This window comes from Eptatretus burgeri, chromosome 10 (genome assembly GCF_056783735.1).
Source record: "Eptatretus burgeri isolate ZD-2024b chromosome 10, Ebu_testis_v1, whole genome shotgun sequence".
NCBI lineage: Eukaryota > Metazoa > Chordata > Myxini > Myxiniformes > Myxinidae > Eptatretus > Eptatretus burgeri.
The window spans coordinates 94,172,699-94,200,394 of NC_140970.1; the positions used below are offsets into that span (position 1 = coordinate 94,172,699).

The window sequence follows — 27,696 nt, forward strand, 5'->3', positions numbered from 1 at the left end:
TGTGCAGACTTTGGGAGTGAAGGACGATAAATGGATGATGTCACTCGACTCAACCTTATTTCTATCTCCCTTCTCTCTGCAATGCAGCTTCACTCCATGGAAGATGACGCCATCCGTTATCCTGTCGGCTTCATTGGCCTCAACAATCCGTCCCTGTTGTGCGACATGAATTGTGTGGTCCAGTGTTTGGCCAATACTCCGGATGTGCTGGTCTACTTTCTCGTGATGTGAAGCACCAACCAGGGTCTTGCCCTCATTTCTCTTGGCAACAACGTGGAGTTTGAAGTGTGCCTGAGTGGAGAGAGGAGGTGGTGTATTTTCATCAGTGATCCTCGAACGACAGCAAACCTCGCACAACAGACACGGGGCTGAGCAAGCTCTGGAAACCTCGTCTGCTCTTCCGTTAACTACCCCCTTGTGTCATACCTTCGGCAGGAATGAACTTTGACAGCGATGGGTTTGGAAACCTGACAAAATTTTTCAATCAACTCCTTACGGCCATTTGGAACAAGGACAAGATCTCTGTTGATGATAAAGTACTGAAATTGTACAGCAACAAGGAAAAGACCGACTTCTTCATTGATCCAGGATACTTCAAGTTGAACTCGGAACCAATGTTTCCCATTCACTTTCACCAACAAGATATCTCATTATTCATTGTGATAAGATTAAGAGTTACAAATTTATAACAAATTCAAACAGATTCATTTCAACAGCTTGTTTCCATCCCATCCATTGTTCATAACAGGAGGAGGTGTATGAGGTGGCCCCCACTTCAATGATGACGAGGAGCAGCAGGACACCCAAGTATGTCTGATGGTCATTCTTGACAAACTTCATGAGGAACCGAACCAGATTCCTCAGTGCCATTTCAATATCAACTTGAACCATCTTCCTGACAATGTAACTATGTGTTTCCACCCTTCATTTGTTCCATAAAGGGAACTGTAGTGTCTGTCCATGTACAACACGTGGTTTTTTGAATAAATCTGTCAGCAAAATGATGGGTAAAAATGCCTCGTATTTTATAATGTTAAACAATGGGGACTCGTTCAGTGTGTGGAGTTTTCTGTGACCAAACGTTTTGTTTCTTGTTCACCATTCACAGCTCATCTGTTCCAGACATGCTGAAACCACCAAAGGTAAAACGCACAAAAAAGTGGTGGCAGTTGCTTCAAAAGAATCGCACCAAGAAGGATGTTTCAAAGGCATGATCGATGTTGGACCTTCCAATGTCGATCCTGCAACATGTGATGTTCGAGGTGTGTAACGAGAACCAAGAAAATGCAGGGAAAGAAAATATGCAGATCCGAGCTGCTGAAGATAAATGTGGTGAACCCGGTGACAAGGTGAAGATGATGGTGGGCGTGCAGAAGCTAACTGATGATTGTATGATGTAAAAGTAAAGTTAATGGTTTGATAAATGAAATATCTTGGGTGATTGCCATTAAACACGTAGAATGCCGTGGAACAGACCGGAAAACTGTTGTTAGAGGAAGGCCAATGAAGTTTGTGCAGACTTTGGGAGTGAAGGACAAAAAATGGATGATGTCACTCGACTCAACCTTCTTTCTATCTCCCTTCTCTCTGCAATGTAGCTTCACTCCATGGAAGATGACGCCATCCGTTATCCTGTCGGCTTCATTGGCCTCAACAATCCGTCCCTGTTGTGCGACATGAATTGTGTGGTCCAGTGTTTGGCCAATACTCCGGATGTGCTGGTCTACTTTCTCGTGATGTGAAGCACCAAGCAGGGTCTTGCCCTCATTTCTCTTGGCAACAACGTGGAGTTTGAAGTGTGCCTGAGTGGAGAGAGGAGGTAGTGTATTTTCATCAGTGAGCCTCGAACCACAGCAAACCTCGCACAACAGACACGAGGCTGAGCAAGCTCTGGAAACCTCGTCGTCTGCTCTTCCGTTCACTACCCCCTTGTGTCATACCTACGGCAGGAATGAACTTTGACAGCGATGGGTTTGGAAACCTGACAAAATTCTTCAATCAACTCCTTACGGCCATTTGGAACAAGGACAACATCTCTGTTGATGATAAAGTACTGAAATTGTACAGCAACAAGGAAAGGACCGACTTCTTCATTGATCCAGGATACTTCAAGTTGAACTCGGAACACCAATGTTTCCCATTCACTTTCACCAACAAGATATCTTATTATTCATTGTGATAAGATTAAGAGTTACAAATTTATAACAAATTCAAACAGATTCATTTCAACAGCTTGTTTCCATCCCATCCATTGTTCATAACAGGAGGAGGTGTATGAGGTGGCCCCCCACTTCCATGATGACGAGGAGCAGCAGGACACCCAAGAGTGTCTGATGGTCATTCTTGACAAACTTCATGAGGAACCGAACCAGATTTCTCCGTGCCATTTCAATATCAACTTGAACCATCTTCCTGACAATGTAACTATGTGGTTCCATTCACTACCCCCTTGTGTCATACCTACGGCAGGAATGAACTTTGACAGCGATGGGTTTGGAAACCTGACAATTTTTCAATCAACTCCTTACGGCCATTTGGAACAAGGACAAGATCTCTGTTGATGATAAAGTACTGAAATTGTACAGCAACAAGGAAAGGACCAACTACTTCGTTGATCCAGGATACCTCAAGTTGAACTCGGAACCTGTGTTTTCCATTCACTTTCACCAACAATATTGTCATGAATCTGGCAGCCATGAGCACTCAACATTCAGGTCCTGAAAGAACAGTTATATCAGTAAGTGTGTGTTTATAGTTAGGGCCCCCTATCTGTGTCTAACGGGAATTACATGTGTGCACTGCAGAGTTTCTTTTACAACAAATCTCCTTCACTTCACTTCGCACACCGACGCCATTGCCCACGTGCGTTCGGCCACGTACGTGGGCGGAAATTCTCATCGCCTCAGCCCCGACTCCACCCCTTGTCCAATCACGCACACAAGGCGACTTTCCCACAACACACCGGTCAATGAGGGTTGTGATGGCCACAGAGGGCAACTTTCCCACGACATGCCGGCCAATGAGGGTTGAGATGGCCACAGAAGGCGACTTTCCCATGACACGCCGGCCAATGAGGGTTGAGATGGCCACAGAGGGCAACTTTCCCACGACATGCTGGCCAATGAGGGTTGAGATGGCCACAGAGGGCAACTTTCCCACGACACGCCGGCCAATGAGGATTGAGATGGTCACAGAGGGCGACTTTCCCACGACACGCCGGCCAATAAGGGTTGAGATGGCCACAGAGGGCGACTTTCCCACGACACGCCGGCCAATGAGGGTGGAGACCGCCTCAGATAGCGATTCTCTCACCCAGGACAAGAAAGATATAAAGGAACGCCAGGCTGGGAGCGTTTGTCATCATCTGTGTGGTCGTCTTGGTCGTCGTTGTCTTGGAGGTCGCAGGTCTTGGTGCTGGCTGGTTCGTCTGGTTCTGGGTCATCGGCTTCTCTGATCTTCTCCTTGGTCTTGGTTGATTGGTACATGGCCAGTTGGAGAGCACGGTACCTGGTGCTTGGAGTGGCATCGCGTTGCGGGTTCGAGTCCCGTCGAGCCGGATCATCAAGGGCCACACAAGGTGGACAGGTCCAAGCTGGCATCCTGACCTCCAGCTCACCTTCCCTCCGAGCTGGGGGTTATCAATAAAGGCTGCGGCCATCATTTCTTTGGGGGGGGGGTGTGTCTGTGGGCCCGTCTTCAAGTAGAAATTGTGCATGTGCTTTTTCTTTGCTCATTGTACATTACCTGCCTTTTATTCGTGATAACTCTGCTCTGTGTCTCCCTGCCTATTGTAAAATAAATACCCCAATTGTTGAATGTCCCAGTTCGTTTCTGTGTTTCTTTTATTGGCTGAGCATGGTGCGGGTTTGAGGATTAGTTAGGCCGTTGGGCCCGTAAATTGTTCATTTGGTCCGGCGCGACTTTGGTAATTCCGCTCGGTTACGCCGGATCCGAGTCGGTGATCGTGACTCGATTTGGACAAAGTCGGTCGAGGGTGTGGTTTCCCCGGGAGTTGGACGGCGTGAGTACTTCGGTAAATTGGAATTAGACAAGTGGACCCTATACTACCACACGCCGTCGAAGTATTGACGACCACGGTCCTTAGGTGACCCGTCGACTCCAGAGTTATTCGGGGTGACGACCTATTAATTCCGGGTGTTCGGTGGAGCCGACTCAACTGCTCCACCTTGCGGTCGTGCTCGCCGCTGACACCCGGCCCCATAACAATTAGTGTCAGGAGCTGGTTTCGAACCCCTCCGCCTCCGTCGAGAAATTCACGGGATTCGGACCAGGGGTGTAGGGAGCAAACCCCCTGTTTGCCCCAAATTACGAGCATTTCAAATTTGTTCTCAATACGCAACATGTCAAGTCAAGATGAGTTGAAACAGGTGGTAGTAGTGTAGGTTTAAAGGAATCTATGGCCCAGGACGAAACCACCGTGCAGGATACCACCATGCAGGTTGACCATTCCCCACGATCGGACCCAGAGGTCGTAATGGGCGCGGTGGGGGCTGCGGCGCATGAGTGCCCCCTCCGTCAAATCCCCCCCCCCCCCGGTCCCCAGCGAAACCGCAACCGATCATGGTGAATCGGCTGCCTCAGGGTTGTTTGACATGAGACAGATGTTGGAGGCTTTGATGTGGAAGATGGATGACAAAATGGCCGTGAATGCGTGCCGTATGGAAAGCAAAATGGTTGAGATGAGGGGTGATATGTGACCACTGAGGGGCGATATGCAAACACAGCGAGGTGAAATGCAGAGCATGGGGTTAAATCTGCAGGCAGGCATAAGAGGCATAACGGCGGCACCACGTGGCGGAGCGACCGAACAGACGAGGGGGAGTGTAGAATGTGTCCAGCCCGCAATGGAGACGGGTGAGATCAGGACGACGAGCGACACCACAACAATTGATGGGGAGACGTGTAGGAGGAGACACGAGGGAACGACAGAAAAGTTAAAAGAGGTGACGGAGATGCAGATAATAAAAGAGAAAAAGGAAGAAACTGATGAACACTGTACACTTTAGCCTTTTTTTTTTTTTTTCGAGCATCAATTCTCAATCCTTGCCTCTCTTGCCATTCCAACACTCTTCTTTGCAGCTCTTCCTTTGACTGCTGTTATTACTAAGTTGTCTGTGAACAGAAGCTCCCACAGTTCTCATCTCTGATATTGTCACTCAGCACATCCATCACAGTCACCACAAGAAAAAGAGCAATCAGAGATTGCAGACCCTTGCCAGGACTTCTTTTGAGTGGCATTATTTTTCATAGGTTGCAGGGTAAATCCAATATTGCTGCCAAACCATGTGACCTATGATATCATATGTGAACCTTTTGTTCCTGAAGTGGCTGAACAGATCGAGGTGAAACTTTACACGTATGACCATCTGTCCATGAGGAACAAAAGGTTCACACATATGATATCATAGGTCACATGGGTTGGCAGCCGTATTGGATTTACCCGAAAACCTATAAAAATACACCACTCGAAATAAGTCCTGGCGATGGTCTGCAATTTCTGATTGCTCTTTTTCTTGTTATTTCTGTAAAAGTCCGTTAATATCTCCCATTGTTATTATTCATGTAATATAATTTATCTCCTCGTGTGATTCTCTTTTATGTGACATATATGCATGCTCTTTTGTCAGGCCATGATCATAAAAGTTTTTTTTCTATCTCACAGCCCAATTCAAAGGAATGTAAAAATCAGAAATCAAAACCTTGGCGATGTTGCAAATTCAGGTCACACAATAATTCACATCAGTATCACCAGCCCTATAGCGGGTTCTCAGTATAATATAATTTTTGTCTCTTTTCAGCAGTTGTGAAATCCCCACATCAAGAGTCAAATTGGTATGAGATGCATTTCATTATCCAGATGAGAAATGCGAGAGAGTTATTGTTTTACCCTTTGTTCTTCCTTGTGCTTCATTTAGCCTGGAGGCTCGGTGTTCCAGCCAGTGACTGTGGGTGAGGCCGGGTTGAGAACATTGTGTCGTCATGAGGTGGTTATCAGTGGCAAATCCAGGGGGGTTTCCTGGTCACCCAGAACTCCTTCTCCCACGAAAAAGTGTGCCAAAAAAAGGCCAGAAGCCTCAGAAAAACTGTATCAATACAGTACCTAATAAACAATAAACCACTAACAGCTCACAGTACCATCAGAGATGGGGAATCCCCCGCCATTGAAAAATAATTGAAATCAGATGAGCGGTTTTCCATTTATTACAAAAAACATTTTTTTCAAGATGGCCGCCCCAGTCGGCCATCTTGGATCTGACCACGCCCAAAATCAATCGGGTTCTTCCTTTTCAGGTGGTACACGTGTGACCCAAATTTCAAATCGATATGGCAGACAGTTTATGAGTTATCGCACTCACAGCTATAAATGTTGACGCCCAGCCAGCCAGCCAGCCGGACAGACAGCCGGACGGACGACCCGGGTGATAACAATATACCCCTTCCGCCACGCGGCGGGGGATAAAAACAAGATTTCAGTTTATGCTCAGTCTGTTAAGCAATGCATGTTAAAGACAGCCCAGGCATGTCTTCAAACAAAAGAGCTGGCTGTCAGATCTTTAATTAGCACAAAGGAATCGGGGTCATGCAGGATTTGGGAGCACATGGCACCATTCTGACTCATTTGAAAGGAAGTACATCATTTTCCCAGTGAATGACTCTAAAATCTTCTTCTAAGTTGGATTTAACGTAAGAAACTACTAATTATAGTATTTTAACATTGTATAGTTTATTCAGGCAGAACAGAAATTTGTTTTACCCAATAACTTATTGGATTTTTAGAATCAATTCTCACCAATTTAATTTAATTATGACAATTTAGTCATGAAGTAAAATGATTTGGAGTTACCCCAAATTTAAAATGTATTTATCAGTACCATTTAGTGCTTAATTTGTAATATATTAGAGGTCGGCCGTGAAAAGCAACAATCCCCCCCCCCCCATGTTTTCTGTTTTTTTCCCCAAGTTGATTCTGATAATTGCCAAATTAAATTTACAGGCAGATCAGTTTCCCTTGAAATCCCAAGCAACATGCAGTCAACTCTGGATAAGTATGGAGTGCATGTTCAGGACACTATACCAGCGGCAGCCTGCTCTTCAAGTTCTTCAACTACAGATAACCACCCACCTCCCCCTAAGAAACAATGTCTCACAGGTACATTAAAGTTAAAAATGTTTATCTGATATTAATAATTTGAGCTTTTCCCCGATGATTAATGTTTTGTTTATCAATGATTCACGATATTATTGGCCCATGGTAAACCAATTAAATTTCATTTAATGTGGATAGCATACCATAGATTAAATTGGCCTGACAGTGTGAACTTTATTTACCAGACCAGCTAATAAAAAATTATTTTTAATTCATAACCATTGTTTGTCAAATAAGAAATTTACTATTATAATATATTTTATTTTTTAAACCATTGAATATTTTGTTAACTGCAGATCATCATGAGGTAACAGGCTTCGTGGCTGAAGAGGCTGACATCTCTCACCACAGCAGAAGGATGCAAAGAAAATACTCCAGACAAGAAAGTTATGCTTCTTACCGACTGCTTCAAACCAGATTTGGACGACAAGTTTCCACCAAGAAAAGAGTTTGGTAAGAATCGCACATTTCAACATTCCTGGCTTCGAGAGTACAATTGGCTGGTGTATAGTCCCTTAAAGAATGGAACCTTTTGTATCAACTGCCTTCTCTTTGGCCAGGGAATTGAGGGAAATCTCATGAGCCAAGCCTTGCATAGCTTCACTCAGTCAAAGACCAAGCTCACCCACCATGACAACCAGGAGAGTCATAGAATGGCAACCACTAAAGCCTCAGATTTCCTGGATGTGATTAGAGGTAAGCAGTTGTATCTAGAGAGTCAAATGAATGATGCACAGTCTAAAAGAGTCAGGGACAACAGAGTAAAGCTGGAATCCATCAACAAGACCATTTTATTCTGTGGTCGTCAGAACATTGCACTGCGAGGTCACAGAGACAGTCCCAAGGCTGTTGCCAGCAAAGAGACAGCCAATCCTGGGAACTTTCTGGCTCTTCTTGATTTCTGTGTGGAGTCTGGTGACGGTGTTTTGGCCATGCACCTCACCACAGCTGCAAAGAATGCATTGTATACATCTTGGATTATCCAGAACCAGTTGATTCTCATTTGTGGAGAACTGATCCATGACCACATCCTCCAAAAGGTGAAGAAAAATAAGTTCTTCTCAATCATTGCTGACAGAGTAACTGACTCTGCCTCCAAGGAACAGCTTGGCATAGTATTGAGGTATGTGGACCCCAATGATCACATCAAAGAAGACCTGGTTGATTTCCTGGAGTGTGACACAGACACTGGAGTCACCGGTACAGTTTTGGCAGAGAAGATAACAACCAGTATCACAAGATATGGACTTGACATGCACAATCTTAGGGGCCAGGCTTATGATGGAGCTGGCAACATGGCAGGAAAGTCCAAGGGAGCAGCAGCCATCATTCAGAAAGCTAATCCTCTGGCTCTGTACCAGCATTGTTCATCACATGCTCTCAACCTGGCTGTTGTAAAGTCCATCCAGAATACCAGCATCAGGAATATGATGGGAACAATGGAGAGGACCTCAACATTTATGGAAGGGCATCTTAAACGTGGTTGTGCCTTTGAGAAGGCTGTCCTTGAGACCCAACCAGAATCCAGCAAGCATAAGCTCAAAAACCTGTCGTACACGTTGGGTGCAACGACTTGATGGGTTAGAAACCTTTCTGGAACTACATCCCTCTATAGTGACCTGCATGGAGGACATTGTGGAGAGTGGTGCTGCCAACTGGTCCACAGATTCACTGACTGATGCCAAGGGCCTGCTGCTTGCCATCACCAGTACTGACTTCATTATGTCCCTGGTGATCACCAACAGTGCACTCTGCCACCTGAAAGGTTTGATCATCAGCCTTCAGGCAGAGGCCAAAGACATTGTTGAGGCCAGTAATGAAATTAGTTGTGTAAAAGAATCTCTGCAAAATGTTCGAAACAACATTGATGACCATTACTCTCAATGGTTTCGTCAGGCAGAACAGATGTGTGAGGTGGTTGGTGTTACACCTTCCATGCCTAGACTCTGTAAACGCCAAAGAAACAGAGATAACACACCAGCTGAGAATCCAGCAGAGTACTACAGGAGAATTGTGGCTATTCCGATTCTAGATCATCTGATAGCTGAGCTCAATATGCGGTACAGCTCCTTGCACCAGAAGGCAATGCAGGGACTCAGCCTGATTCCATCCATCTTGGTCAACCTCACACCAGCAGAGGGGAAGAAGAGATTACTTGAAGCTGTTAACCTCTACCAAGATGATCTCCCATCCATTGGAAGCATTAAGAGTGAGGTGCACAGCTGAATGGTTAAATGAGAAAAGAAGACTTAAGACCAGGGTCAAACCAGCCTTCCAAGTACACTGGGCACTACCCTTTCCCAGACCTCAAGTTCCATGTTCCCGAACTTTAGGACCCTGCTCACCATCCTTTGTACCCTGCCAGTGACATCCTGTTCAGTTGAAAGGTCATTCAGTGGGCTTAAGAGAATTAAAACCCCATTTAGGTCAACCATGGGGAATGAAAGACTGACTGGCCTGACACTGCTCCACATGCATAGAAACATCCATTTGGACATCAGCAAAGTGATTGACATATTTGCACACAGTAATCCAAGGAGGATGAAACTTGCAAATGTACTTGTAGATACCAACACATGTGATCAAATTTATAACAGATTGTTGGTCACAAGTGCTTTTGCAAAAAGAACAGACAGTGCTGTGAACATTTATTTTGCAATATCTGTTGTCCTCTGTGATCATCATAGAAATTGTTGAATGTATAAGTACAGGGATTGAGAAACTGTCATTAGATTAATGCAAGACATGGTATCGAAAGAGAACTCTTGATGATAATGAATTGATGACAGAAACAGTGTTCATAAAAAAATATGTATAGCTTGACCAGAGCTCTACTAAACACTGAGTAAAAGTCGTTGTATTCAAGTTGTTATATTTAACATAGTTGCTTGTGTCATATAGGCATGACCATCACTCAGATAGGTCTAATGAGTCAAGATATTTAAGATTGAAACTTGAATTTTATTGAATTCAAGCTTTTTTATTTTTAGTTATGCATTTAAATATTAAATTAATTCACTTTTATATTGTTACGGATTCTCGCCCGCCGGCGTGCTGACGGCCACGTAACTCGAATCGCGGCACGTCGCCCACCGGACGGACAATCCAGTCGTGACCCTCTCGGACTAACGCCGGGAACCAGTCACGGGTGGACCTTTCGGTCTCACCGCGATCGAGCCAATCGGCCCCCGCGTGGGATAGGGTTGCTCGCCAAATTCGACCTACCTAAGTACCCACACGGAGGGTAGACCGGGCGATCGCACCTCGCCGCAGGTCGACTTCGGACACGGGTCACTTCAGCGACCCGTTCCATACTATCGGGATAACCGAGCGGTGTTATCGTCGGCCTCGACGGTTCGATTAATTATCGGGCGTATTCAGCCCACTACCAACCCTTTACGTGAAGCAAGATGAGGATTCAATGAAAGAAATGACGAAGCGAAGCGGGAAACAGTTCAACACAAAGCACATTTATTCGCGATGAACGGAAAGCACACATATTCAATTCCACCAAAAGCACATAGAAAAGGAAAAATAAACACAATGCAAATGCGACAATGCAGATCTAATACCGATTACGCGAGCACACGGCAACACTTATACAATTTTACTTCACAGACGGCGCCGACAACACATATCCAAAACCAAGAAAAAGAAAAGAGAACCCTCCAGGATGAGGCGGGCCTGAGGCCGAGACCGGGTCGGGCCTACCCGACCTTTCCGTCGGGCCTACCCGGAAAGAGACCTTTCCGTGATGAGACGCGGAGCGGCGATGGTGCCTCAACTCCGCGGGCCTCGCGGGGAGTGTCTGGTAGGGGGTGGGAAGGGGGCCCCCTTGGTCGCACTATCTCAGCGCGGGGGGAAACAGGAGGGGGTTGCTGATGCTCGGGGGAAAGGAGGATTTCTACTCTGTCTCGAGTCCCGCGACGAGCGTGTCCACCTCGACCAGGTCGCGCCGTCGGCCTCCCTGGTGTGCAGCTCCCGGCACGACGCGAGCACCCCCTCGTCTGCCCTCGCCGCCTCTCCACAGCTCCGTCCCCTTCGCTCCGACTCCAACGCACACGACGACAACCAACTCCTTCTTGCTTCTTCTTCCCAACTCCACCGACTGCGAAGTCTTAACTCCCTTGACTTGACGAACGCGGTCGCTTATATAAGCCCCGTGGCTTCGCTCTCTCATCTTTGACCCCCTGCCTTCGACCTTTCACCTCGCTCCCCATTGGCCCGAGAAAAAGTGGGCGTGAATGCATTTTGATCCATAAATTTGCATATAGCGATCGCCCTCCAACGCCCTGGAGGCGGGGCCAAATCGCCCCTCGCTCACCGATTGGACGGAACAAAAGTGGGCGTGTGTCGTTTTTGATCTGTTTTTGAAGCGGAAAATCCGTGGTTTTGTACACGCTGTTCGGCGCGCGCCCTGCACGAGTCCAACACCGGTACCCACAAGCGGTGCAAGAACGGTGGCGATGCGACGGTTGCGAGGTGTGACGTGAAGCGGCGCCGCGGTGGGTGGTTGATGTTGTGGTTGGTGGTGGTAACAATGGCGGTTGGTCCAAAATAAAGATAGTAAAAGAAAAACGGCTATCCTGAAGAGTCGCAGCACGAATGAATGACATGTATTCCCACTAGACAACGGGTTTGGGCCTAACTACACATATACTTACCGAGATATCTCACCTAAGGGACCTGAATGGTGGTTTGCGAATTTGGTAACCACAACAATATCTTTTTGCACAATACATGCATATCAAAGAATATGTGAATGTGCATTTATTTGAAAGCTGCAATAAAGTTTTCATAACGTTCATATGACTTAGATTTTCTGTTATTTGGAAACCCCCCCTACCCAATTCCTGGATTTGCCCCTGGTTATCAAGTTTTGGCCACCACCGCTGCGTTGGCAACTTCTCCGTTCATTGTTACCTGAAGGGCCAATCACCATGTGTCCTTCCTGCTTCCAGGCTAGTTGCTACTTCACACCATTTCCTTATTCACATCTCCTTTTTATCCCTGAATTTATATTATGCCGAGCTGGAGAGCCCCCAAACCATTCTCATTCGAAATTACAAGGTGAGATCCCCACCATTTCAATTACAACCCAGCAGACACACGTCAGTATGAAAGATTCACGACGTCAGGAATAGGCCGCTTGGTTGTACAACCATATCACAACGCGGTACAGCTGCCACGCGCAGCGCGATTATCTAAAACTGTTTTTTCTGCCTCCTGTGTTTACAGGGTGAGCGCTTTTCCACCTCATGACATGTGTGGTTGTGTCTGCCTTTCACTGGAGGAGAAATCTGATTGGCTAATTCCTATTTCCGCATCACGAGCCACCATTTGCAAAGTTTGGTAAAACTTGTGACCTTTCAGCTGTTTCTGAGTGTGGCAGACAATCCGCTTTAATCTGCAGAAGACTTTAGCTTTTTTAGTTAAAATGATCTTCTGCTGTGATCTTTTTGGTACGTATAATATTATAAATCGATTTTATGTGTCTTAGTTTTTGTTTTTGGACGTTTTTAAGATCACAGAATCCATGATGTGTTCCTGTTACTGTTGTGCTGGAATCTATATCGTTACATTCAATGGAAACTCTCCCGGGCCCTTCGGGGCACTCGAGTGGTTCGAGCGTTGGACTCGAATGTGCATCTGACGATTGAATCCTCGAACACCCGATTTCATCATTCGTTTATCACGTTTAGCTGTCGCTGATATGGCCCTGATCGGCGTGGAGGTGCGGGCAGGAACAAGCCCTCATCTATCTATAATTCCAGCAGTGTGTGTGTGTGTGTGTGTGTGTGTGTGTGTGTGTGTGTGTGTGTGTGTGTGTGTGTGTGTGTGTGTGTGTGTGTGTGTGTGTCTGTGACCGCTGTTTCTCGATAACCACTGGTCCGATCTCATTGAAACTTGCCAGGTATATTGCTGGGGCCCTGTAGATGTGCCTTTTCAAGGTTTGATATTAATCAGACAAGTGGTTCCCAAGTTATGGCCATTTATTTACCAACCAATGACAGGACACGGTGCTATGACGTCATGATAGACGTCACAATTCTTCTTTTATTTTTGCACGTACGGGCACGCACGTACGGCTACGCACGTATGGGCCCACACGTACGGTCACGCGAGAGCGAAGGAACGACCTGTGTGGTTGTTGTTTCTGGCACGCAGTTTGAAAGTAATTATTTTATTTTTTTTGCACGTACGGCCACGCACGTATGGGCACGTACGTACGGGCACGCACGTACGAGCATGTACTAGTCTATCAATAATTCCAGCAATGTGTGTGTCTGTGACCGCTGTTTCTCCACAACCACTGGTCCGATCTCATTGAAACTTGCCAGGTATATTGCTGGGGACCTGAGTATGTGCCTTTTCAAGGTTTGATATTAATCGGACAAGTGCTTCCCAAGTTATGGCCATTTATTTACCAAACAAACTGCGTAGGCGTGGCCGATGGGGAAGAGATCCTCAGCCGCGTTCCCCATTACGGGTTACAACGTACGGACTTCCGGATAGTGATGACTTACTGTATTCTCATAATTTCTCGATTTCTTATGCGCATTTACAGATAAATACAATGCCCCAATCCAGTCGTCGTTTACGAGAGCGAAGGAACGGCCTGTGTAGTTGTTTGAAAGTTGTTGTTTTTTTTTGCACGTACGGGCACGTACTAGTGCAATAATGAGTAACAGCAACACGCTGTGCCAGCCGTCCACGTCCCTGATTATTAAGAATTTGCAGCATAGTTAATTGTAATGTTGTATGTTGGAAACCTAGCCTAAGTTTACATTGTGAAAATATTTACATGTAATTTTATGCATAATGAAGTTATTTTATTTTATTGTGAAATTAAGATTGAAAACACCCAACAAATTAATTTTTTTGTGCTTTGGAATTATTTATGTGAGATGCATTCAAAATTGTGTTTTCGTACTTAATGATGTTATATTTATATTTTTTCTTTGTATGAATACACACACATAGATATATATTTGGTCTCATTGATTTGCCTGATTGTAATTCAGTTTTATATAATTTTATGCACTGTTCATATCATGTCAAGTATCATCTGTTTAAGTCTTTACACCTCATTATATTGATGCCCGCTGTGGGACATAACAAGTAAAAATATTTCTAAATTACATATATCATGGAGAAATTCTATCAGAAAGGAAAGTAGGACTTCCCAACCCAGCAGACACACGACGCCAGTATGAAAGATTCACGACGTCGGGAATCGGCCCCTTCGTTGTACAACCAGATCACGACGCGGTGCAGCCGCAGCGCGCAGCTCGATGATCTAAAACTGTTTTTTCTGCCTCGTGTGTTGCCATGGTGACCGCTTTTCCACCTTATGCCGGGTGATTGTGTTTGCCTTTCACTGGAGGAGAGATCTGATTGGCTAATTAATATTTCCGCATCACGAGCCGCCACTTGCAAGGTTTGGTTAAACTTGTGAACTTTCAGCTGTTTCTGAGTGTGACAGACAATCCGTTTTAATCTGCAGAAGACTAGCTTTTTTAGTTAAAATTATCTTCCGCTGTGATCATTTTTGGTAAGTATAATATTATAAATCGATTTTATGTGTCTTAGCTTTTGTTTTTGGACGTTTTAAAGATCACAGTATCCATGATGTGTGCTGGAATCTATATCGTTACATTCAATGGAAACTCTCCCGGGCCCTTCGGGGCACTTGATCGTGGTTCGAGCCTTGGACTCGGGAATGTGTATCTGACGATGGAATCCTCTGGCACCCGATTTCATCGTTCGTTTATCACGTTTAGCTGTCGCTGATATGGCCCTGATCGTGTGGAGAAATCGACGGTAAATAATTATTTAATTTTTCCGCGGGCCTGGTGAAAAAAAAAAAACACCGATCTGTGGCAAAAAGGGAACTCTGTAAAAATTACTTTGGACAAGTTTAATTGGTTCAGAACCTTTTTAAAATATCTTTCTGGTGTGGATAATGCTTCGGCCGTTCGGGTCGGACGAATTACCGCATTGTTCTGCAATGTTTTCTTCTTCTTCTTCTTCTTTCGGCTGCTCCCGTTAGGGGTCGCCACAGCGGATCATCCGAATGATCCGCATAGTGATTTGGCACAGGTTTTACGCCGGATGCCCTTCCTGACGCAACCCTGGTCGCCTCTTACGACACAGGGATATGGTACACCTATTTTAACCGGGGTATACACCGGCCCAGTATACTGGTACTCATTTCGCCGACCTCGGAAGAATGACAGGCTGAGTCAACCCCCTGGTGTATTAATTCAGTGGCCCAACGGGGCTTGAACTCAGGACCTTTTGGATCCCAAGCCGCTGCCCTAACCACTGCGCCAACACACCAGGCTCTGTTTTGTTCTGCAATGTCTTCTTCTTCTTCTTTCGGCTGCTCCCGTTAGGGGTCGCCACAGCGGATCATCCGTATGATCCGCATAGTGATTTGGCACATCTTTTATGCCGGATGCCCTTCCTGACGCAACCCTGGTCGCCTCTTACGACACAGGGATATGGTACACCTATTTTAACCGGGGTATACACCGGCCCAGTATACTGGTACTCATTTCGCCGACCTCGGAAGGATGACAGGCTGAGTCAACCCCCTGGTGTATTAATTCAGTGGCCCAACGGGGCTTGAACTCAGGACCTCTTGGATCCCAAGCCGCTGCCCTAACCACTGCGCCAACACACCAGGCTCTGTTTTGTTCTGCAATGTAACAAATTTAAAGTTCCACTGCCCTAAAAAAAGGCTCAATTAATGTAATTTTTTTTACAATATATTATTTTTTATGTCCTCTTTTAACGAGTTAGGCCTAACCAAAGGCAAAAGGAAAACAGTTGTCAGTTATTGTTCGCCAAAAAATGTGAAGTTTTGTCAGAAAAGATATTAACCCTTTGGCCGCCAGCAAACTGCCGCTTGCAACAATGAAGCCTTCATTGCGGTAGTTTGTCACGAGGGGAATTGTTCAAGATTTTCGGTGCACAATTGTTTTCCTTTGGTAAAATTTTTATCAAAAGAAATGAAAATAAGTTTATATTATGAAGAATAATATTAATTGAGGCTTTTTAAGGGCAGTGGAACTTAAAACTTGTTACAAGCTGCTTCGAACACTGGTGTAATAAATTGTTTTTATTTTCTAAAATAAGGGTGATGTCCAATGCTGTGATGTCCACGTACAATTTGTGTGGAAAGAATGGGAAGAGACCTTTCCGGAAACTGAATTTTTATTAAGTTGCCAGAGGTAATGAACTCTGCTAAATGATAGTTTATAATGTGCATGACTTGAGCATAATTCACATTGCAAGTCTTGTTTGATGATCATAAAGCCCAATATATATGAAGTGGAAATTCTTATTATTTTTCAGACAGTACCATGGCCAGTCAGGCAACAGCAACGGAGGCGGCTGTGGACACTGCCATATCACAACATTTGAAATACTAGTAGGTGCCCGTAAAAAAAAAATAATAATAATAAATAAATATTCAAACCGCGAGCAAGAAACAACAACCACACAGGCCGTTTCTTCACTCTCGCGTGCCCCGGAAGTTCACATATTAGTCGCAGTTACGATTATTCGCAATTTCATTTTAATGCCCAAATATTCAATTAACGCCAACGTATTTTGCCTTTTCGCAATGTCATCGCAAGGAAAAACAAAGAGAAGAGAAGAGAAAAAAATTACTTCCTGGTTCGGAGCATACCAGCTCACTCTGATGTGACCAAAATTTATGCACTGTCTAATATGAAAACGATCATAACTTGGGGCATTGTGTTTATCTATAAATGCGCATTAAAAAAAAATCGAGAAATTATTAGAATACACGAAGTCATCACTCTCCGGAAACCCATACGTTGTAACCCGTAATGGGGAACGCGACTGAGCTTCCCTTCCCCATCGGCCACGCCCACGCAATAACGTGTCTTGTCATTGGTTTGGTAAATAAATGGCCATAACTTGGGAGGCACTTGTCCGATTAATATCAAACCTTGAAAAGGCACATCCTCAGGTCCCCAGCAATATATCTGGCAAGTTTCAATTAGATCGGACCAGTGGTTGTCGAGAAACAGCGGTCGCACGCACGCACGCACGCACGCACGCACGCACGCACGCACGCACGCACGCACGCACGCACGCACACGCACGCACACACACACACACACACACACACACACACACACACACACACACACACACACACACACACACACAGCTGGAATTATAGATCGATGCCCCTGATCGACGTGGAGGTGCGGGCAGGAACAAGCCCTTATCTATCTATAATTCCAGCAATGTGTGTGTGTGTCTGTGTGTCTGTGACCACTGTTTCTCGACAACCAATGGTCCGATGCGCATAAGATGACTTACTGTATTCTTTAGATTTCGTAAGTATATTGATGACTCCTGTCCTCTGTTTGTGTGTGTGTTTGTTTGTGTGTGTGTGTTTGTGTGTTTGTTTGTAGGCACGATAACTCGAGAATGGAAGAAGCTACCAATGTCAAATTACACCATGTGATTCAGGAGGGTGATGGCTAGTGCTGATGAGATTTTGGTCAAAATCGGCAAAGGTCAAGGTCACAGTGAGGTCAAACATTCGATTTTTTATGGTTTGGTACAGAATCATCGTAGAAACTTCTGGTTTGCGTCACTACCTTCTCTGGAGACAGCTTTTATTGGACAAGGTCAGAGGTCAAGTTGATGATTTCATAAGTAGCAGTCTATGACTGCTTGTTTGAAAGTTTTTTTTTTTTTTTGCAACATATGGCCATGCTCGTACGGCCACGTACTCGTGTAATAATAACGAGTATTAGCAACACGCTGTGCCAGCCATCCGCGTCCTTGGTTATTAAGAATTTGCAGCATAGTTAATTGTAATGCTGTATGTTGAAAACCCAGCCAAAGTTTACATTGTGAAAATATTTATAGGTACTTTTATGCAGAATGAAATTATTTTATTTTCTTGTGAAATTAAGATTGAAAACACCCAACAAATTAATTTTTTGTGCTTTGGAATTATTTATGTGAGATGTACTCAAAATTATGTTTTCATACTGAATGATGTTAGATTTATATTTTTTCTTTGTATGAATACACACGCATAGATATATATTTGGTCTCATTGATTTGCCTGATTGTAATTCAGTTTTATATAATTTTATGCACTGTTCATATCATGTCAAGTATCATCTGTTTAAGTCTTTTTGCACCTCATTCTATTGATGCCCACTGTGGGACATAACAAGTAAAAATATTTCTAAATGATATATATCATGGAGAAATTCTATCAGAAAGGTGTTTGACTTCCCAAGTAGGACCCATATTGTACTCTTTTACCAGTCATTCCTGAATTTCTACCGATTGAATGTCAACTATTATGTCGTATAGCAAAATTTATATGTGGTTCTTCGTCTTCTCATAATTCTTACCTGAGGTTGCTTAATTATGAATCTTGTAACAATGGGTAGTATGTCATCAGTTGCTAAAACTTTTAATTACATTTTATATAAATGCAAGTTATCGGTCAATATCTTTTATGCTCCTAATGCCCATAATGTATGCAAGCATAGAATTATCAGCAGTTTCACTAACTCTCTCTCTATCGAGTGTAGCCTGTGGCTGCTGGTTGCATCATTGGTTGGGACGTGGCTCTGCAGCTGATGCAGTGTCCCCCTTACCAGTACACTGGTACTCATTTTGCCGACCTCGGAAGGATGACAGGCTGAGTCAACCTCCTGGTGTCTATTAATTCAGCGGCCAACGGGGCTTGAACTCAGGACCCGAGGATCCCAAGCCACCACCCGAACCACGAAGCCAACAGGCTTGAGTTTTACTCAGACTGCATGATGATGATGATGATGATGATGATGATGATGATGATGATCTTAAAGGTGCCTTTGTGCAGTCAATTATATTTGAGAGAGAAGCTCCACAGTTCCTCTATGGAGCAGAACTTTCTGAATTTGAATTGTTAACTGTGCCTTGCACAAAGTGAATTTGTCAAAAAGGTATTTACGACTTTTACCCATGTGGTATTTCTTTTTATTCCCCATTTTTACCTTCGCAAACTTCGTTTGACGAAGGTATTGTATTGACCCCTGTGTATTTATTTATTGGTAAATATGTGTGCGGACAACATTGCGCAAAAACTGCTGGACCGATTTGCATGAAATTTTCAGAGATGATGTGCAGTTACTCAAGGACGCCAGGCGAAGCTTTTGGGAGCAATCGGATTAAAGGTCAAGGTCACGAAAAGGTCAGAATCGTTTTTTCGGCATGATGCGGTCAATTTTTATCCGAACGAGATAAAACCAACACCAAAATGTTTATTACTCAATTCTACATTCTAGGCAATGCCACATTCTCGGTTAGAGCCTGGTGTTGGCGAAGTGGTTAGGGCAGTGGCTTGGGACCCAAAAGGTCCTGAGTTCAAGCCCCGTTGGGACACTGAATTAATATATGTATGTATGTATGTATATATATATATATATATATATATATATATATATATATATATATATATATATATATATATATATATATATATATATATATATATATATATATATATATATAGAAACCAAGTCGAAAACACCAGGGGGTTGACTCAGACTGCCATCCTTCCGAGGTCGGCGAAATGAGTACCAGTTGTACTGGACCCGGTTTATGCCCCAGTTAGAATAGGTGCACCATATCCCTGTGTGTCGTAAGAGGTGACCAGGGTTGCGTCAGGAAGGGCATCCGGCGTAAAAACCTATGCCAAATCATTATGCGGACAACAAAACGAATTTCCATACCGGATCGGTCGAGGCCTGGGTTACCAACGACCGCCACCGGTACCGGTGGTCAGCAGGGTACCAATGGAAATTGTGCTACTGCTGGGCGAAGGAGGATAAGGAGACGGGGAAGGCGAGTAAGGAGGCAGTGGGAGAGGGGGAAGGGTAGAAGTGTGGAGGTGAGAGTTGGAACTCTGAATGTTGGGACGATGACTGGCAAAGGGCGAGAGTTGGCTGATATGATGGAGAGAAGAAAGGTGGACATACTGTGTGTACAAGAGACCAAGTGGATGGGGAGTAAGGCTAGGAGCATTGGAGGTGGTTTCAAACTGTTCTACCATGGTGTGGATGGGAGGAGAAATGGTGTCGGGGTAATCCTGAAGGAAGATTATGTCAAGAGGGTATTGGAGGTGAGGAGAGTTTCTGACCAAGTGACGCGTGTGAAGTTGGAAATTGAAGGGGTAATGATGAATGTCATCAGTGCATATGCCCCACATATGGGGTGTGGGATGGAGTATAAAGAAGATTTCTGGAGTGAGTTGGATGAAGTGGGGAGAGTGTATCCAAGGATGAAAGAGTGGTGATTGGAGCAGATTTCAATGGGCATGTTGGGGAAGGGAATAAAGAGGATGAGGAAGTGATGGGTAGGTACGGTCTCAACAAGAGAAATGTGGAAGGGCAAATAGTGGTAGAGTTTGCAAAAATAATGGAAATGGCGGTGGTAAATACGTATTTCAAGAAGAAGGAGGAACACAGCGTGACACACAAGAGTGGAGGAAAGTGCACACAGGTGGATTACATCTTAAGCAGGAGATGCAACGTGAAAGAGATTAGTGACTGTAAGGTGGTGGCAGGGGAGAGTGTAGCTCGACAGCATCGATTGGTGGTCTATAGGATGACTTTGGAGGTGAGGTTGAGGAAGAGAGTGAGGGCTGAACCAAGGACCAGATGGTGGAAGCTGAAGGAGGAAGACTGTTGCGTGAAATTTAGGGAGGAGGTGAGACAGGCGTTGGATGGTGGTAAAGATGGGTGGGATGATTGGGCAACGACAGCAGAAGTTGTGAGGGAGATAGCTAGGAAGGTACTTGGTGTGACATCTGGACAGAGGAAGGAAGATAAGGAGACTTGGTGGTGGAATGAGGAAGTACAGGAAAGTATAAGGAAGAAGGGGTTGGCGAAAAAGAAGTGGTATAGTCAGAGAGATGAAGAAAGTAGGCAGGAGTACAAGGAGTGGTGGCGAAAGGCAAAAAGAGAGGTGGCAAAGGCAAAGGAAAAGGCATATGACGAGCTGTATGAGAAGTTGGATACAAAAGAAGGGGAAAAGGATTTATTCCGATTGGCAAGACAGAGGGACCGAGCTGGGAAGGATGTGCTGCAGGTTAGGGTGATAAAGGACGCAAATGGGAATGTGCTGACGAGCGAGGAGAGTGTGTTGAGAAGGTGGATGGAGTACTTTGAGGAGCTGATGAATGAAGAAAATGAGAGAGAGAGAAGGTTGGAAGAGGTGGAGATAGTGAATCTGGAAGTGGGGTGGATCAGTAAGGATGAAGTGAGGACTGCAATGAAGAAGATGAAAAGTGGATAGGCGGTTGGCCCAGATGGTATACCAGTGGAGGCATGGAAGTGCTTCGGAGAGATGGCAGTGGGGTCGTTAACCAGATTGTTTAATAAAGTCTTGGAAAGTGAGAGGATGCCGGAGGAGTGGAGATTAAGTGTACTGGTTCCGATTTTCAAGAATAAGGGTGATGTGCAGAGCTGTGGAAATTATAGAGGGATAAAGTTGTTAAGCCACACCATGAAGTTGTGGGAAAGAGTAGTGGAAGCCAGGTTGAGAGGAGAGGTGATGATCTGTGAGCAGCAATATGGGTTTATGCCAGGAAAGAGCACCACTGATGCGATGTTTGCTTTGAGAATGTTGATGGAGAAGTATAGGGAAGGCCAGAAGGAGTTTCATTGCGTGTTTGTGGATTTAGAGAAAGCTTATGATAGGGTGCCAAGAGAGGAGTTGTGGCATTGCATGAGGAAGTCGGGAGTGGTGGAGAAGTATATGAGGAAAGTGCAAGATATGTATGAGGACAGTGTGACAGCGGTGAGGTGTGTGGTAGGAATGACGGATTGGTTTAAGGTAAAAGTGGGAATGCACCAAGGATCGACTCTGAGCCCTTTCCTGTTTGCAATGGTGATGGACAGGTTGACGGACGAGATCAGACTGGAGTCCCCATGGACTATGATGTTCGCAGATGACATCATGATCTGTAGGGAGAGTCAGGAGCTGGCTGAGGCGAGCCTCGAGCGGTGGAGGTACGCACTGGAGAGAAGGGGAATGATAGTCAGTCAGAGTAAGACGGAGTACATGTGCGTAAATGAGAGGGAGGGTGGTGGTATGGTGCGGTTGCAAGGAGTTGAGGTGGGGAAGGTGGATTGGTTTAAATACTTGGGATCAACTGTCCAAAGTAATGGAGAGTGTGGGAGAGAAGTGAAAAAGAGAGTGCAGGCAGGATGGAGTGGGTGGAGAAGAGTTGCAGGAGTGATTTGTGACAGAAGGGTAGCTGCAAGAGTGAAGGGGAAAGTATATAAGACGGCAGTGAGACCAGCTATGTTGTATGGTTTGGAGGCGGTGGCGCTAACAAAAAGACAGGAAGCGGAGCTGGAGGTGGCAGAGTTAAAGATGCTGCGATTCTCGTTGGGAGTGACGAGGATGGATAGGATTAGAAATGAGTACATAAGAGGGACAGCGCAGGTAGGACGGTTTGGAGACAAAGTGAGAGAGGCGAGATTGAGATGGTTTGGACATGTGCACAGGAGGGAAGCGGAGTATATCAGGAGAAGGATGTTGAAGATGGAGCCGCCAGGCAGGAGGAGAAGAGGAAGGCCAAAGAAGAGGTTCATGGATACGGTGAGGGCGGACATGCGGGTGGTTGGAGTGTCAATGGAAGATGTGGAGGATAGAGCGAAATGGAGACGGTTGATCCGCTGTGGCGACCCCGAACGGGAGCAAGCCGAAAGAGGAAGAAGAAGAAGAAGAAGGCTATGCCACATGAAAGTGTGGCGTAATTACCCTCGGTAGCGGTTGGGGGTCAAAGGTCAAGGGGGTCACCAAAAATTGTATTAACAATGTTTTGGATCACTTTTTCAAAAACTTTACAGCGGATTAGCTTGAAATTGTGTGGGAAGGTTTGTTGTCATGAAAAGACAAATCGAGTAGATTTTTGGAGCGATCGGATCAAAGGTCAAGGTCAAGGTCACAAAAAGGTCAAACATTTTTATTTTGGCGATAACACAGTCAATTTTATTCCAATTTACATCAAATTAATGCCAAAATAATCAGTATTCAATGCCCTATCCTCAAATATAACATATTATATGGTGTTGCTGTAACCCGAGTTAGCGGTTGGAGGTCAAAGGTCAAGGGGGTCACCAAAATGGAGTTTTTGATTGGGAAGAGTTGTGGACAACATTACACAAAAACCACTTCGCAGATTGTCATGAAATTTTGTGGATGTGTTTGGCATCACGAGAGGACAAATCGATTAGATTTTGGGAGCGATCGGATCAAAGGTTAAGGTCAAGGTCACAAAAAGGTCAAAATCGTTTTTTCGCGATTAAATTGTCAATTTTGTTTTGATTTACAGCAAATTAACTCCAAAATGTTCAAAATTAAATTCCCCATCCTCTAATATGACACATGGTATAGTACTTTTGTCACCCAAGGCAGCGGTTGGGGGTCAAAGGTCAAGGGGGTCACACAAATTCACATTTATATGGGAAAGCGTTGTGGACAACTTAACGCAAAAAAACAAAACGCAGAGAGGCTTTAATTGTTTTGGATTTGTTTGGCATCATGAAAGGACAAATCCATTAGATTTTGGGAGCAATCGGATCAAAGGTCAAGGTCACAAAAAGGTCAACATTGTTTTTTCATGATGAAAACGGTTAATATGTTTCCGATTTACATCAAATTAACTCCAAATTATTCAGTGTTCAATTCCCCATCTTCTGAACTGACACAAGGTATGGTACTATTGTCACCCGAGGTAGCGGTTGTGGGTCAAAGGTCATGGGGGTCATGAAATGCATATTTGTATATTTGTATTGACAACTTTATACAAAGGTAATAAAAATAGGCGGATCGGCTGATATTTTTGTCACATGTTTGACATCATAAGAGGACAAATCGATTAGATTTTGGAAGCGATTGGATCAAAAGTCAAGATCACAACAAGGTCAAACTCATTTTTTCGTGATAACAGTTTCAAATTTGTTCCCATTTACATCAAATCAACGCCAAATGTTCAGTATTTAATTCACCACATGTACAATGCTGTCACCCAAGGGTGGGGTTGGGGTGGGGGAGGGGGGAGGTTGCTGTAACACTGTCACTTCTGCTGTCGTTTACATCGACTTAACGCCTAAATATTCGGTATTAAATTTTAAATACCCGGAAGTGGCAAAGGTCAACGAGGTCACTTTTATTGAACGTCAATGACTGCAAAGGAGACAACTGTACATGAACATCAGGCACTAAATCATGTTGTAAATATGCTTCATATTTTTGGTGTCGGATTAATCCCGAAGATATCTATTTGATGCCGAAATCTTCGTAATCATATATTATTTTGGTATTGTTTGCACTCTGATGACATGTTAAATTACACATTGCATTCACAATATGATTACGTCACCCTTGCATGGGGTTTTCCTGCTGATGTCATCTAAATCATCAAATCTACTGTTCTCATTACATAACCTTGCGTGGGTTTTCCCGCTGACTTCATCTGCATAGCATTCACTGTTCTATTTGCATTGCCTTTCGTGGGTTTTCCCCTTGCTGACGTCATCTGCATAGTATTTACTGTTCTCTGCATTGCCTTTCATTGTGTATTTTTATTGTTGTGGTTGACGAAATTCACAAACCACCATTCAGGTCCCTTAGGTGAGATATCTCGGTAAGTATATGTGTAGTTAGGCCCAAACCCGTTGTCTAGAGGGAATAAATGTCATTCATGCGGGCTGCGACTCTTCAGGATAGCCGTTTTTCTTTTACTATCTTTATTTTGGATCAGCCGCCATTATTACCACCACCAACCACGTCTCAACAGCCATCACACAACCACCAACCACAACGCCGCTTCACAACAACAACCACCAACCACAACAACAACAACCACCAACCACAACGCCGCTTCACCACAACCGCCACGACCTTTACCGTCACAACGCCACCATTCTCGCGCCACTTGTGGGCGCCGATACTGGACTCGTGTAGGGCGCGCACCGAGCAGCGTGTTCAAAAACATCACAGACTTTCCGCAGAAAACGGATCAAAAACGACTCACGCCCACTTTTGTTCCGTCCAATCGGTGAGCGAGGGGCGATTTGGCCCCGCCTCCAGGGCGTTGGAGGGCGGTCGCTATATGCAAATACATGGATCAAAAAGCATTCACGCCCACTTTTCCTCGGGCCAATGGGGAGCCAGTTAGAGAGGTGAAGGGTCGGAGGCAAAGGGTCAAGGGTGAAAGAGCGAAGCCACGGGGCTTATATAAACGGCTGCGTTCGTCAGTCAGTCAGTTCAGCTGGAAGTTGAGAGTTGAGTGTGCGGAGTTCAAGAGAGTCGTCGGTGGAGCTGGAAAGAAGTGGTACTAGTCAGAGTGAAGAGGACGGAGCTGTGGAGAGGTGACGGCGGCGATGGCGGACGAGGGGGTGCTCGCGTCGGTGCCGGGAGCTGCACAGGGAGAGGCCAGAAACGCGACCGAGGTCGAGGAGGAGACGCTCGCCGCGGGACCCGAGTCAGGGTGATATCCTCCTTCCCCAGAGCATCAGCAACCCCCTCCTGTTTCCCCCCCGCGCTGAGATAGTGCGACAAAGGGGGCCCCTTTTCCACCCCCCACCAGACACTGTCCGCGAGGCCCGCGGAGTTGAGGCGCCACCGCCGCTCTGCGTCTCATCATCAGACGGGTAGGCCCGATACAGTCTCGGCCCCAGGCCCGCCTACCCCCCTCATCCTGGAGGGTGGTTCTCTTTTCTTTTGCTTTGGGAATATGTGTTGTCGGCGCCGTCTGTGAAGTAAAATTGTATAAGTGTTGCCGTGTGCCCGGTAGTCGGTTAGATCTGCATTGTTGCATTTGCTTTTTGTGTAATATTGCATTGTCTTCTTCTTTTACATGTGCTTTTGGTGGAATTGTATATGTGTGCTTTCCGTTCATCGCGAAATAAATGTGCTTATTGTTGAACTGTTTTCCCGCTTCGCTTCGTCTTTTCTTTCATTGAATCTCCATCTTGCTTCACGTAAAGGGTTGGTCGTGGGCTAAAACGCCCGATAATTAATCGAACCATCGAGGCCGACGAATAACACCGCTCGGTTATCCCGATAGTACGGAACGGGTCGCTTAAAGTGGCCCGTGTCCGAAGTCGACCTGCGGCGAGGTGCGATCGCCCGGTCTACCCTCCGTGTGGGTACTTAGGTAGGTCGAATTTGGCGAACAACCCTATCACACGCGGGGGCCGATTGGCACGATCGTGGTGAGACCGAAAGGTCCACCCGTGACTGGTTCCCGGCGTTAGTCCGCGAGGGTCACGACTGGATTGTCCGTCCGGTGGGCGACGTGCCGCGATTCGAGTTACGTGGCCGTCCGCAAGCCGGCGGGCGCGAATCCGCAACAATATATATACATATATACATATATATACATATATACATATACATATACATACATATTGTTGCGGATTCGCGCCCGCCGGCGTGCTGACGGCCACGTAACTAGAATCGCGGCACGTCGCCCACCGGACGGACAATCCAGTCGTGACCCTCTCGGACTAACGCCGGGAACCAGTCACGGGTGGACCTTTCGGTCTCACCGCGATCGAGCCAATCAGCCCCCACGTGGGATAGGGTTGCTCGCCAAATTCGACCTACCTAAGTACCCACGCGGAGGGTAGACCGGGCGATCGCACCTCGCCGCAGGTCGACTTCGGACACGGGCCACTTAAGCGACCCGTTCCGTACTATCAGAATAACCGAGCGGTGTTATCGTCGACCTCGACGGTTCGATTAATTATCGGGCGTATTCAGCCCACTACCAACCCTTTACGTGAAGCAAGATGAGGATTCAATGGGGGAAAAGACGAAGCGAAGCGGGAGAACAGTTCAACAATAAAGCACATTTATTCGCAGCACACGGGAAGCACACAAATACAATTCCACCAAATGCACACAGAAAAAACACAATTCCATTTACACAAAAAGCAAATATAAAAGCGAAAACAATGCAGAGCTAATACCGACTACCGAGCACACGGCAACACTTATACAATTCTACTTCACAGACGGCGCCGACAACACATACCCAAAACCAAGGAAAAGAAATACCCTCAAGGATGAGGCGGGCCTGAGGCCGAGACCGGGTCGCGCCTACCCGTCTGGTGATGAGACGCGGAGCGGCACTATCTTGGTCTTGGTCGCACTATCTCAGCGCGGGGGGAAACAGGAGGGGGTTGCTGATGCTCGGGGTATAGAGGATCTTTATTATCCCTGGTGTGCGTCTCCACCTCGGCCAGGTCGCGCTGCCGGCCCTCCTCGGGCGTGCAGCTCCTGGCACCGTCGCGAGCACCCCCTCGTCTGCCTTCGCCGCTGCCGCCTCTCCGCCTCTGGACTCTCCACCCTGGACTCTTCTTTGGGCTCTCCTCGTTCGACTCTCTTCAGCTTCTCCAGCTACTGCAGGCTTCGGGCTCCAGACTTCCACACTCTTCTCTCCACCCTCC

At 45.6% G+C, this 27,696-nt stretch overlaps 1 protein-coding gene across 8 annotated transcripts in view; it reads right to left on the reverse strand.

Annotated features, from left to right (window-relative positions):
* Positions 1–27,696, reverse strand: part of LOC147019154 (uncharacterized) — a 71,663-nt gene that overhangs the window by 19,488 nt on the left and 24,479 nt on the right. The window contains exon 1 of one of the 8 annotated variants that reach the window (XM_085899466.1): positions 5,909–6,783. The exons of the other annotated variants lie outside the window; for them this stretch is intronic. The gene's annotated coding sequence lies outside the window, so the exon portion shown is untranslated. Of the gene's footprint in view, positions 1–5,908; positions 6,784–27,696 lie in introns of those variants that run through there. 8 annotated transcript variants of the gene reach the window in all.